At 46.4% G+C, this 13,743-nt stretch overlaps 1 long non-coding RNA gene across 2 annotated transcripts in view; it reads left to right on the top strand.

The window, feature by feature from the left end:
• Positions 1-13,743, top strand: part of LOC144684703 (uncharacterized) — a 53,573-nt gene that overhangs the window by 14,468 nt on the left and 25,362 nt on the right. Inside the window, exons 1-2 of one of the 2 annotated variants that reach the window (XR_013577547.1) lie at positions 3,445-4,777; positions 6,571-6,648. This is a non-coding gene — a long non-coding RNA (uncharacterized LOC144684703). Of the gene's footprint in view, positions 1-3,444; positions 4,778-6,570; positions 6,649-13,743 lie in introns of those variants that run through there. The other variant, XR_013577546.1, reaches the window with a different exon arrangement.

The following is a 13,743-nucleotide window of genomic DNA, read 5'->3' as shown; positions in this document are numbered from 1 at the left end:
GGTTACTGGTGTGCTGCTTCCAGTATTTCTTTTTATTTTTCTAGAGGTAGGGATTATGTCCCACTTCGTGTACCCTCCCTGATCTTCGCGCCTCGCCCGGAGGCAGGTTCCCGCCCTAACTGCAGAACGGTGCCATGTTGCACACTCTGCAAAGCCTGCGGGTCCCTCTCAGTAAGAAGGCCAAAAATCGGTTTCACGCCATTGTGAAACCAGGTTGCGATTGTTCTCTCCATCCTTCAATAGTGGACCACATTTCCCACCGCCGCAAGTTGGGAACATCGTTTTAATACATTTGCATCTAATTATAAGCTCTGCTTGCCGGAATCATCCCCCATGTCAAATTTACTGCCTGTGTCGGCGGGAAAACATGCTGGCCCAGAACACGTCTTGACAAGTGTGATGTTCAGAAGTCGGGGCTTACCTTTAGGGCCTTGCTCACATCCCAGACATCTGAGGACCAGAAGATGCTGGAGCTGTACATCTGCCGGACCCTGAAGGAGCATGTGGATCACATGCTGGGTGGATTCTCATGGACATGGCTCCGCCGTGAAGCAGCTCACAGAATGTGGAAAGTCTCTGTTGATGCCTGGGGTCTGCTTTGGGGCATCTTGGCCATGGGCTGCTATGGATGATCAGTGAGGGAGGGAGAGGAAGGTCCAGCTGTGAGTGGAAGAGGAATGTGTACCAGGGGTTGGGGGGGCTGGGAGAGAAAGGTCTAGGTTAGACTGGGAGAGGAAGGTCTACTGGGGGGACGGGGGTAGGGAGAGGGCATGTCCGGTTTGGAGGGGGCAACAAAGGTGTCGGGGGGATGCGGGGTTGGGAGGAGGGAGGGAGTAAGGGTGGAGGAGGGAGAAAGAGGGGGATGCCCAGGTGAATGTACAAGGGAGGGGGTCTGTGGAGTCAGTGACTGTCTCCTGGGGAATAGACTGAGCGTGGGCATGGTAGGAGGGAATTGTGAATCTGAGAGGGCGCAGAGTGAGCCGGAAGGGTGGGAGGGTGAGAGTGTGATGGTAATGGTAGAAGGGATAGCGAGGATGGTTGGTGAGGACTTGGAGGAAGACATGGACCTTGAGGGTGGGAAGGATGAGGTTGGAGAGGTCAATGTGGATGGGGTGGGATTCCCAGGAAGGAGGGCAATGTGCATGTTCACCTGGACATCCTGGAAAGAAAAGGGTTCTGGTTGTTTGGTGATGGTGGGGAGGCGGATGGTGATGCCAGGGGCGTCAACAGTGATGGGCAAAAGGACATGAGTGACTAGTGGAGGGGATGGGGGAGCTGAGAAGAAACCTTACTACAACCACGTTCTTGAAATCGAAAGTGAGTGAAGCCTCATGTTGGGTGGGCACAGGTGCTGTATGGGAATGTGATCAGCAGGTGGGCAAAGATGCAGATGAGCTCAGATGGACTACTGAAAGAGAACCCCAGCAGGTAGCATTGTAAATGCTTGGGATATTGAGATGAGAGTGATGGAGGAAGGCTCCACATGCGTGGGAGAATGCTTGTAAGAGGCTCTGTAAGGCCCTGCCACACACACACTTCTCCCTCCAGAATCACTTGTGGCCTGGCTGTGTGCAGCTGAACTGTAGTGGGGGTGGATTCAGGGGGAGAACTCACGAAGCATGCAAATAAAGCTGAAAGACACCACTACACATTACTCAGTGAAAGTGAATATATTTTGAGATTATGAAATGACAAGATGTGTTCACCCATGCTACCACTTGTGATCAGAAATTCTTAACTTTTCTAGGCCTATCATTTCTTTTAGGTGCTGCCTTGAGATCTGTAGGACAGGTGGAGACAGCCTGTGCAATGGTTGATTCTGTTGCCTCTGATGACTTTGGCATGGGTCCTCTGGGAAGCCAAGGCCTTGAAGGCCCCAGCTTGTTTTGGAAGTCCTCCTATGGGCCAGGTGTTCCGTCTGCAGTGACAGAGGACAATGTTGAGGGGGGGTCACAGGCAAAGGGGACTCAGAGGGAAAGGTCAGCCTCTGAGACTCCTGAGGGGAGGTGGTGGCATAGTGGTATTGTCACTGGACTAGTGTTCTAGAGACACTAGAACCTGGGTTCGAATCCCGCCATGGCAGATGGTGAAATTTGAATTCAATAAAAATCTGGAATTAAAAGTTTGATAATGACTACAAAACTGATTGTCGTAAAAACCCATCTGGTTCACTAATGTTGTTTAGGGAAGGAAATCTGGCCTACATGTGACTCCAGTGTGGTTGACTCTTAAATGCCTCCTGAGCAAGTACAATTAGGGATGGTCAATAAATGCTGGCCTAGACAGTGACACCCACATCCCACGAACAAATAATAAAAAAAAAGAGCAGATGACTCTGAGGTGTCCAGCTGCTGCTGCTCCTCCTCCCTGTGGGTGCCCTAGGGCCCTGGCCTGACTCCTTGAGGGGAAGGAGCACCTGGAGGGATGTTGAGGTGCCCCATTTCCCTCTCGCATTGCCATTGCAGGAACTCAGCCATGGGTACTGCGATGGAGTGCAGGTCTGCATGCATCTCTGCGTTCTGCTGGACCAGGGTCTCCATGGCGTCCTTCATACTGTCTATGGTGATTTCAATGTGCACACATGTGGGCATCACTTCATTGGAGAGCAGGCGGACGCATTCCTCCGGCTCGCGTGCCATTCTGTTGAGGGCTTCCAACAGCTCTGCGTGATTTTCTCACGTCTTCTTCTGATTCGGAAGGCCAAATACAGAGGCTTGTCATCTTGACTCGGACCTCACAGATGCCTCTTCCCCAACAGTCCTCTGAGTGCCAGGGAGCTCGGCTGAAACTGCCACCTTCTGCTGCTGACAAGTGTCCGTGTGGTGACCACTAGATTGTGAATCCAAGTCTGCTCTAGATCTAGGTCCCACCAAGGTGTGTGTCCCTGTACTGTTGGAGGGTGTGTGTAAGTGCTGTGACGGGTCTTCCAGGCTGCTTATTTCCAGCTCTTCAATGGAGGAAGTTTCCTCATGGCTGGACGTGAGGGCTGGCTGAGGGTGTTGATACTTGGCAGAGCTCCCTGTGAACCAAAGTTGAGATGATTAGTGCATGGCAGCACTAATCAAAAGCAGGTGATAGAACACTCACAGCTGCGTTGGCAGAGGGATGATGTGGTGCAGGATCCTCGCGTGGGTATTCACCGCCGACCTCACCATCACTGCAGGCACAGTCCACGCCATGACCAGTCAGCATGATGGCACGTTTCTCAAAATGAGTGAGGGGTGTATTGCGGGCCACTCCATCGCTGGTCTGGGACCTCTACCTGCTGTTGTGAGCCAGCTTCTCCTGCATGAAAACAGATGGAGAGAGCGTGAACAGGGTGCATGGCACTGCATGGAATGTTTGTGTGGTAAGCGGAGCCATGGACAGGATGAGGATTTGAGCCTGATGGAGATGTGAGGGGTGTGTGTGAGTTAGTGGTGTTGTCCCTTGAGGTGTGAGATCCCTGTGGCTGTGTGATCGTTTTCTGAGTATGTGAGTTGAGAGTGATGAGAAGAGTGACTTACCTTGGTGGGACGGATGAGACCATTCATCCTCTTTCGATATTGGAAGGCTGTCCTTTTTTGCAGGGCATTGGTGCTGAGCACTGCTGTCTCTGCCTCCCATGCTGGATTGGTGACCTTGCTTGCTAGTCTTCACCCAGAGTGGGGGTAGGGGACATCACGGTGGGCTCCACTAGATCCAGTAGGTGCTCAAGTGAGGCATCATTAAATTTGGGGGCAGCATGTTTCCTCCCTTTGGCAGCCATCAGTTTGCAGCAGCTTCCTATCTCTTGAAGAGTGCTAGCTCTGTGCAGGGGCGGCCTTTAAATATGGCGCCCGGCTTACTGAAGGCCTAAGATGATGGCGCGGTGGGCGAATCAGAGACTGTGCTGTCGGCGACCCGGTGTGTTTCCCGGGAATGCATAATTAATAAGGTGGGAATGGGACTATATGGCGTGAAAAGCCGCCATTGCGGCTAGTGGCTACCCCGCTTAGTGCAAATCTGGGACGGATCCGCCCGATATCTTTCCATTATTTGCCATGCTGAAATGTGTTATCTGAAGCGAAAAAATTACCATAATGTGCAATAAATGTTAATGCATACTAACTGTTGTCTTCTATTCCAAAAAAGGTTCAAACTGTATGGATGGTAACACAACCATAATACTTACGACTTAAAAATTTTTGAAAACAATTCAGCAAATAGCATTCAGTATGGATATTAATTGTAGATATTGCAAAGAACATATCTTTTTATTCCTGTTGGACTGTGGATTAAAATGACAATGGCTGCAGTTTGAAAGACATGTCTACTGAAACAGTGTGAGGGATATACAATGTTGCTGTCCTGGAACAGAGTGCACCATAAAAGACAATATGGTGCCAAGGAGGAGTCTGGTCTAATGGGAAACTGCCTGGCAACAATGTTTTAATTGCCTCCTGACCAGGTGACCAGGGTTTGTGCGAGAGCAGTGCAGCAGAATAGCTCCTAGCCTGAAAGGAAAAATACCTAAAGCCTCTGCCTCCTGTGTGTCAAATTCCAGTAATTCTACAATAATAGCTCGCTGACTTTTTCTCCTAATATCTCTATAACCTGCTCTCTCTCTCTCTCTGAAAACCCCTGTCAAGAGACAAAGGGGAAAATCACTGTTAAAGACATTGAAATGCAAGTGCTCAACCAGTGAACTAAAGACTAAAAGTGCTGGAAGACCACCTTGTATCATTAATAAAGAACTGAAAGGAATTTGGAAGACATCAATCAAAATCAACCCATCGAATCCTGTACTCCGGAATTGGTACCATTGAACTGTTTTATTCCACCCTTAAAATCCATGTTTTTGTATGTCTTGTATGTGTGTGTATAGGGATTTAAGAAGGGGTAGAGTTTAGGTTATAGAGTTAGAAATTAGCAGTTCCTATTTCTTTCTTTTGCCACTGGTTAAAGACAATTTGTTCAATAAATAGTTATTTACTTATTAAGTTTACAAACCTGGTGCTCGTATTCTGTTAACCTAAATTAAACAATTAGGTGGGTTGATCAAACTTTTCACATTTGTCGTGGCTCGGGGGGTAGTGGGGCTTGATATCACAGCACACTATCCCCAGCGAGTTGTGACAATATAATGGGAACAATCTCTAATAACTACACTTTCTGGTTGCAAGGAATACTGCAGATGTATGAGGGGAGGCAGGGGCTCCCCATCATATTGTCACTCAGGATATAGCTTGATACAGACTATTGGTGGGTTTGGCAGCAGAAATCCACCCAAATTAAATTGGATACTATCTCAATTTTTAGCCCTTGGCAAAAACATAGATAGGGGTTTCCTTGAGGCTGCAGGAATTAAGAAAGAAATAGCTTGCAAATTGTGCATTTCACACCCTTAAGAGGTTCCAAAATGCTTCACAACTGGTTAATTACTTTTGAAGTACAGTCACTCTACACAAACACAGCAGCCAAATTACACACAGTAATGGCCCACAAACAGCATTGACATGAATGGCCAGAACCATAATCCTGACAATTACCCAAATTTATCAGGGAAAAAACTAAACCGCAGTCTCCATTTGGCACATTCTTTCATTCTCAGTCTGCAGACCCTAACCTCAGACAACCTCCAAGAGACAATTAGACCATTGAGTTTCTGCCACATTCATCTGAACCAAACCTCCCAGACTTCCCTGGCAGCTGATTCCTGCCAAATCCTGAGAGACAATGGGCGGAATTTGAAGAGTACAATCGGGGGCTTGGCTACTGGTTGAAGAACTGGTGGAAACCTCACATTGCTTCTCTCTGTGAGGCTCAATGCAATTGCCACATAACTAGGCACTTACCTAGATAACATTGGGCCTTCCACTTGAATAAGGCCCCATTGAGGTGGAAATCATGCCCCAAGAGCTGCTGAACAATCACTCAGGGCTGCAAGAGGGACTGGCCATCGATCTGCAGACAGTGGTGTGTGTGCGGGGGCGGCGGGGGGAAGGATGGAGTCGGGGAGGAGGAGAAAGCGGGGAGGGGGTTAAATGGGTGTCAATAGCATGGATATGAAAGTGGCTTTCTGGAGGTCCCCCTTCCTGATGCCACGTCTTTTATCAAGCGCAGAATGTCTGTGAATGAGGGACCCATCTATAGGCCACTGGCCAATTCAACACGGTTTGCCGGGTGGCCTCTCTGGACAGCAAGCCCCCCACCAACAGCAGGTTAAATACTCCACTGAATTATGGCTAATTGTGATTGGAATGAGTTTGTGTTTAACTTTCAAGACTGAAAGTTCCTTTTCTTGACTACAATGTCAGGAGGAATTGTTAAGCATAGGTAATGCTGCTTACTCAGGAAATTGAAGAAAAGTTGATGGGAGCAGATGCTTTATATTACTGGGCATTTTATAGTGAGTAAAGGAAGCCAACTTGCTTTCCATTAAAAATGATGTGCAAGAAACTGGAAAATTCTGGATTGGCATGGAGAACTGATAAAGGAGAGTAGAAATGTTTGCTTAACATGATTGGAAGAAATAAAGAAACTGAATATTATAATCATTGATTTGCAGGAAACTGAAATCTACAGTTATTAATCATTATTGATTTTCAGGTTATTTGAAAGCGATATCCAAAGACTACACTGATGTGGATGTATTTACTAGGATTGTAGAAGTTAACCGATGGATAGGTAAGCATCAAATGGCTCTTTTTTTCAGGAGAAACTGTGCTTAACTGATGATTAGCAAAAAAAGAGGAACAAAAGACACAACAAGGCATTCAGAATAGCTGTGAAACATTGCTCAAATTGGAACTGGGACAAACAGAATTGAAATCTTTGGTTAGATCCCTACTTTGCGTAGAATTAGCTAATTAGTTAGTGTAGAGATGGTGAGAGCAGAATAAGCCACACTACACACAGATCAGGAGGGGAGAAGTTGAGTTAATCACATTTGAAAGCTATCGAAACTGAAAATTCCACATCTTCCGGTAAGCAGTGAGTCCGAGGCACTTGCTGCTGACCATAATTTAAACTTCACGTTTACCTTTTTGCGCTGGAGATTTAGGGACTTCCTAGCCCGACTGCAGGATGCAACAATCAGTGAAGGCAGCCATGAGGGGTAATGGAAAGGCGCAGAAGCGTCGAGGCCGTGTTCCCTTTGATGTCAGCAGTGGAAGGAATGTCCGTTGAGGACCAAGCAACCTTGCAGTGTTATGTTAAGTTTTTTTAAAGCCCTTAAGCAATTTTAAACTTCTTAATTTTTCAAAGACTTTTAATTCCTTTTATGAGTTCTTAGAATTTCTAATGTAAGTAAATGTGGAAAGGTCTTGAAATGAATTAAAAAGTATATAAAATGAAATAAATGGGAAAGTTGTGGTCGTTGGAGGTCAGGGTAGTGTCTTCGGTCCAAACATCTTCAGCTGCTTCATCAATGACCCTCCCTCTATCGTAAGGTCAGAAGTGGGGATGTTCGCTGATGATTGCACAATGTTCAGCATCATTCTTGACACCTCAGATACTGAAGCGGTCCATGTCCAATTGCAGCAAGACCTGGACAATATCCAGGCTTGGGCTGATGAGTGGCAAGTAACATTCATGCCACACAAGTGCCAGGCAATGACCATCTCCAACAAGAGAGAATCTAAACATCACCACTTGACATTCAATGGCATTACTATTTCTGAACCCCCACAATCAACATCCTGGAGGTTACCATTGACCAGAAACTGAACTGGACTAGCCATATAAATACAGTGGCTACAAGAACAGGTCAGAGGCTAGGAATCCTGTGCTGAGTAACTCACTCCCTGACTCCCCAAAACCTGTCCACCATCCACAAGGGACAAGTCAGGAGTGTGATGGAATATTCTCCACTTGCCTGGATGAGTGCAGCTCCAACAACACTCAAGAAGCTAGACACCATCCAGGACAAAGCGGCCCACTTGATTGGCACCACATCCACAAATATTCGGTCTCTCCACCACCAACACAGTGGCAGCAGTGTATACCATCTACAAGATGCACTGCAGCAACTTATCAAGGCTCCTTAGACAGCACCGTCCAAATCCATAAGCACGACCATCCGGAAGGACATGGGCAGCAGACAGATGGGAACACCACCACCTGGAATTTTCCCTCTAAGCCACTCACCATCCTGACTTGGAAATATATCACTATTCCTTCACTGTTGCTGGGTCAAAATCCTGGAACTCCCTCCCAAACAGCACTGTGGGTGTACCTACAACACATGGACTGCAGCGATTCAAGAAGGAAGCTCATCACCACCTTCTCAAGGGCAATTAGGGATGGACAATAAATTCTGGCCTAACCAGCAATGTCTGCATCCCATGAATGAATAAAAAAAAATTCATAATATTGTAAATGTAGCCAAGTAAGATAAATTACGGTTTCTAATTTTTTAAACACTTTCGATTGCTTCTATGTTTTCACTTTAGACAGCTGCTGAGAATAGCAGTTCTGAGGTCAAATTGTTGATTAACAGGCAGGATTAAAAAACATGAAACCTCATCCACCGGCGGGATGAGGTTTCATGTAGGGTTTAAAAAAGTTTATTAAAGTTTCAGTGAAATTTAATAACATGTCCCATCTCGTGTGACATTGTCACATGAGGGGGACATGTTAAGGATTTTTTAATTTTTCTATTTTTAAAGTTTATACAGCTGTCAGCGTTCTCCCTGAGGCAGCACTTAGCCCACTTAAAATGGCGGCGGGGCCTACTTCTCCGGCGGGGATCAGCTCCCCGCCCACTGGAGATTGGGTCGGGTCCACATCCCGGTGGGCAGAAAATTCTGCCCTGTGTCGTTTACATAAATGATAAATAATAGGGGACCGAGCACAGATCCCTGTGCTACGCCACTGGACACTGGCTTTCAGTCACTAAAGCATCCTTCTGTCATCAACCTCTGTCTCCTACAACTAAATCAATTTTGAATCCACCTTATCAAATTGCCCTGTATCCCATGTGCATTTGCCTTCTTTATAAGTCTCCCATGTTGGACCTTGTCAAAGGCTTTGCTGAAATCCATATAAACTACATCAACTACACTACCCTCATCTACACATCTGGTCACCTCCTCAAAAAATTCAATCAGATTTGTTAGGCATGACCTCCCTCTGACAAAGCCATGCTAACTATCCCTGATCAAACCTTGCCTCTCCAAGTGGAGATAGATTCTCTCCTTCAGAATTTTCTCCAATAGTTTCCCTACCACTGACGTGAGACTCACTGGCCTGTAGTTCCCTGGCTTATCTCTACAACCCTTCTTAAATAGCGGAACCACATTAGCTGTTCTCCAGTCCTCTGGCACCTCCCCCATGGCCAGAGAGGAATTAAAAATTTGGGTCAGAGCCCCTGCGATCTCCTCCCTTGCCTTCCTCAGCAGTCAAGGACACACAAATCATCTGGACCTGGAGATTTGTCTACTTTTAAGCCTGCCAAAGCCTCCAATACCTTGTCACTCCCTATATCAATTTGCTTAAGAACCTCGCAGTCTCTCTCCCCGAGTTTGATGCCTTCATCCTCATTCTCTTGGGTGAAGACGGTTGTGAAGTATTCATTCAACATTCTAGCGATGCTCTCTGACCCCACCCATAGATTGCCCCCTTGGTCCCTTAAGGACTCTACTCTTTCGCTGGTTATCCTCTTCCCATTGATATACTTATAGAATATCTTGGGATTTTCCCTACTTTTACCGGCCAGAGCTTTCTCATATCCCCTCTTTGCTCCCCTAATTGCTTTCTTAAGCCCCACCCTGCTTATTCTGTACTCCACTAATGCCGCCGCTGATTTGCTTCCCTTGTACCTGCTAAAAGCCTCTCTTTCCCTTCTCATCGTAACCTGAATATCTCTGATTATCCATGGTTCTCTGGTCTTGTTACTCCTCCCTATCACCCTAGAGGGAACATGTTGAGCCTGTACCCGCCCTATTTCCTTTTTGAACACCCTCCACTGTTCTTCTGTAGATTTCTCCACAAGCAGCTGTCCCCAGTCTGCCTTGGCCAGATCCTGCCTTATTTTACTAAATCTACTCTCCCTCAATCCAAAACATTTTTTTGCAACTTGTCTATTTCTTTGTCCATCACAAACTTAAACTGTACCATATTGTGGCCACTATCACTAAAATACTCCCCCACCACCACCCCAGCCACCTGTCCGGCTTCATTCCCCAGAATTAGGTCCAACACTGTGCCGTCCCTTGTTGGACCCTCTACATATAATTACCTAAAAAGTTCTCCTGTACACATTTCAAGAAATCCGCTCCATCCAAGCCCTTAACACTATGTCTATCCCAATTAATGTTGGGAAAGTTGAAATCACCTAATATAATTACCCTATTGTTATTGTTTTTACACACCTCCGCAAATTGTGCACATATTTGCTCCTCAATTTCCCGCTGACTACCTGGGGGTCTATAATTCACACCTAACAATGTGGCTGCCCCTTTTTTATTCCTAAGCCCTACCCACAAAGCTTCATTCGGTGCCCCCTCCAAGATATCATTGCTCCTTATTGCAGTAACTGACTCCTTAACTAATAATGTAATACCTCCTCTTTTACCCCCTCCCCTGTCTCGCCTGAAGATTCTATATCCCGGAATGTTGAGCTGCCAATCCTGCCCCTCCCTCAACCACTTCTCAGTGATCGCTGCTATATCACAATTCCATGTGTCAATCCTCACCCTTAACTCATCCGTTTTACCTGTAATACTCCTGGCATTAAAGTAATGAAACCTTGAAACCTAATGTAGCTGTACTCCCTCTGACTTGATTGTTTTACTGTATTATGATGTGTCCCTATTCTGCTAACATTCTGTGTCCCCTCCCCCTGCCAAATTAGTTTAAACTCCTCCCAACAGCACTAGCAAACCCGCCTGCAAGAATGTTAGTCCTGCTCTGGTTCAGATGTAGATCGTCCCACTTGTACAGGTCCCACCTTCCCCAGGAATGGTCCCAGTGATCCAGGAATCTAAAACCCTCCCTCCTGCACCAACTCTTAAGTCACGTATTCATCTGCACTATTCTCCTATTTCTGAGCTCACTGGCACGTGGCACTGGGAGTAATCCAGAGATTACGACCCGAGAGGTCTTGCTTTTTAGTCTACTGCCTAATTCCCTGAATTCTTGATGCAAGACCTCATCCCTCTTTCTACCTATGTCATTGGTACCAACATGTACTATGACCTCTGCCTTATCACCCTCCCCCTTCAGGATGCTCTGCAGCCGTTCAGTGACATCCTGGACCCTGGCACCAGAGAGGCAACATACCATCCTGGGGTCACGTTGATGGCCACAGTAGCGCCTATCTGTTCCCCTGACTATAGAATCCCCTATTATTATTGCTGTTCCTCCCTTCCTCCCCTCCTGTACAGACAGGCTGCTTGTTGTGCCAGAAGCTTGGCTCTGTCTGCACTCCCTGAAGGAACCAGTGCCCTCATCAGCCTCCAAAATGGAATACCAATTTGCGAGTGGGACCCCAGGGGACTCCTGATCTACCTGCCTGTTTCTCTTGGACTGCCTGGTGGTCAACCTTCCTTCCTCAAGTCCCTTCACCTGCAGTGTGACCACCTCTCTAAATGTGATATCCACGATCCTTTCAGATTCGCGGATGCTCCACAGTGTCCCCAGCCGCCATTCCAGCTCTGAAACACGAGCTTCCAGGAGTTGCAGCTGGACACACTTCCTGCACACATGCTGGTCCTGGGCACTGGAAATGTCCCCGGCTTCCCACATGGAGCACGAGGACCTCACCACGGCGTTGAGCTCTCCTGCCATGACTTATCCCTTTAAATTAAACCTTTTAAATCAATTACTCTAGGGCCCTTCTTTCCTGATCCTCGTTACTATAGAATATACAAACTATAAACCACAAAAATACCTTAAACTATAAGCAATTAAAGTAGTAAATACTTACCCGACCTTACTCACTAATTACCAGTCATTCCTTTCCCTTGTAGCCTCTACTGCTGCAGCAGGGCAAGATCTCGCTCATTGGATAGCAAGGAAAAAATGCAAAGAGCACCTCTTCCCCTAAGCACCGAATTCCCACTGTGCATCAATTTGTCAGTACCCACTCTGGCTGTGTCTCACTCAGGATGAACTCTCTCCCCTGTTCATGTGCAAGCACACTGTAGTGTGCTTCTATATAGTCTCTTTCTTAAATAGAGTACAATAGACACAAATAGTAATTTAAAGAAGAGCCGTCTTGTGTGCAGCCTGCATAGGGTCTTTGGGGTTGTTATGTAGTTGCACAGCTCAGAGAGAACATGGGTCATGTATTGTGGCAATCATTGAACACTTACAGGTAAACTACCCCCACAAGATCAAATAAATTAATCCATTTAGTCTCTGTGAGATTTAGGCTTGATAGACGAACTGCTGTTTTCTCATTCCATGTTTTAATCCAGCTAGGGTCAATTGCTTAAAGTGTCTTTTGCCTGACTGTGAATACCTGTACTGGGCCTGTTTTTAAACTTGGTCGGAGATGGGAGACTGGATCAATAAAACAGATTTTAATCTTCAGATTAAAAATATTAACAATACAACAATTAAATACCCTTCTATGAACACATTTCAGGCTGGCAGGAGGACTTTACGGTCTTAGTATTTTGTGTAATCCTCTCCAGCATCAGTCACAGATGCAAACTTGCCCCCAAAATCAACTTCAGCAGTGGTGATGATTGATACTGGCAGGGTGCTATCCTATTTGGTATTGGTTGTTGTATCACAATTTAATGTTTCAAATCAAGCTTTGCTTCACTGAATTTAACTTGGGCCAGAATTTTACCTTTGTCATGTGGATGCGCAGCAGGCATGACGCTTCATGAAATGGGGTATGATGACTTCGGGAGGGCTGCCTGACGTCATGATATTTTGGTTGGTGGGAGCACATGGAAATCAGAAGTGCACCTGCCAACAATTAAAGGGCCAATTAAAGCCATTTAAGCCCCAATCCACTGTGATTTTGAGTGGCCCTTGTGTTTTTTTGTTTGGCACATGGGCCAATCAGCTAGGCAGCCTTCATGTTTTTCATTCATTCTGCATCCATGGTGGGATAAAAGGCCTAGAAGATGTTGGAGAATTGAGGAGTTAGGAGTTTTGAAGTGAGTTATTTGTTGGTGGATTATATATTTTTGGAATATTTTGTCTGATCTGGATAATTCTAGGAGGTTTAAACATTTGCAGAGGCTTCCTGCAGAAGGCCCCCTTCATTGCTGAAACCTGTACCGCCATTAGGTCATACATGGGGATTGTGTGCTCACCTGGAGGGTCCTCCTCAGAAGGAGAGGATGAGAAGGGAGAGGAGGCCAGTTGTCAGCAGGCACCATCCCAGAGTCTGCCCTCTGGACTGAGATGCACATCCAGAAGGGATGGAGGAACAGCAGGCCTTGGAAGGGAGAAGGGACAGGAGAAGGCGCCAATACCCAGCAGGTGGAATGTACAGGCAGCGATCATGCTACCTGGGCATGACAGCGTTTCAGTGGCAAAGAAGGCTCCGCCTCTCCAGGTAAATAGTCACCTCTATCTGCAACATGATCGGTCCCGAAATAACCTCAAATGGTGTAGGTGGCCATTCCATGCCAGTAGATGCAGTGGAGCTGAAACAGGCAACTTCTGCTGTTGCTGACATTGGAGACAGTGTTTAGCCATTTTTTCTATATCACTGTCTTTACCTGTCCACCAGATATAATTTTGGGCGAGCGCCTTCATTTTTGAAACACCAGGATGCGCACTATACAGCCAATAGAGGTTCTTTTCCTTGCAAAG

This window comes from Cetorhinus maximus, chromosome 9 (genome assembly GCF_964194155.1).
Source record: "Cetorhinus maximus chromosome 9, sCetMax3.hap1.1, whole genome shotgun sequence".
Classification (NCBI taxonomy): domain Eukaryota; kingdom Metazoa; phylum Chordata; class Chondrichthyes; order Lamniformes; family Cetorhinidae; genus Cetorhinus; species Cetorhinus maximus.
This window is presented reverse-complemented; position numbering and strand designations above follow the sequence as displayed.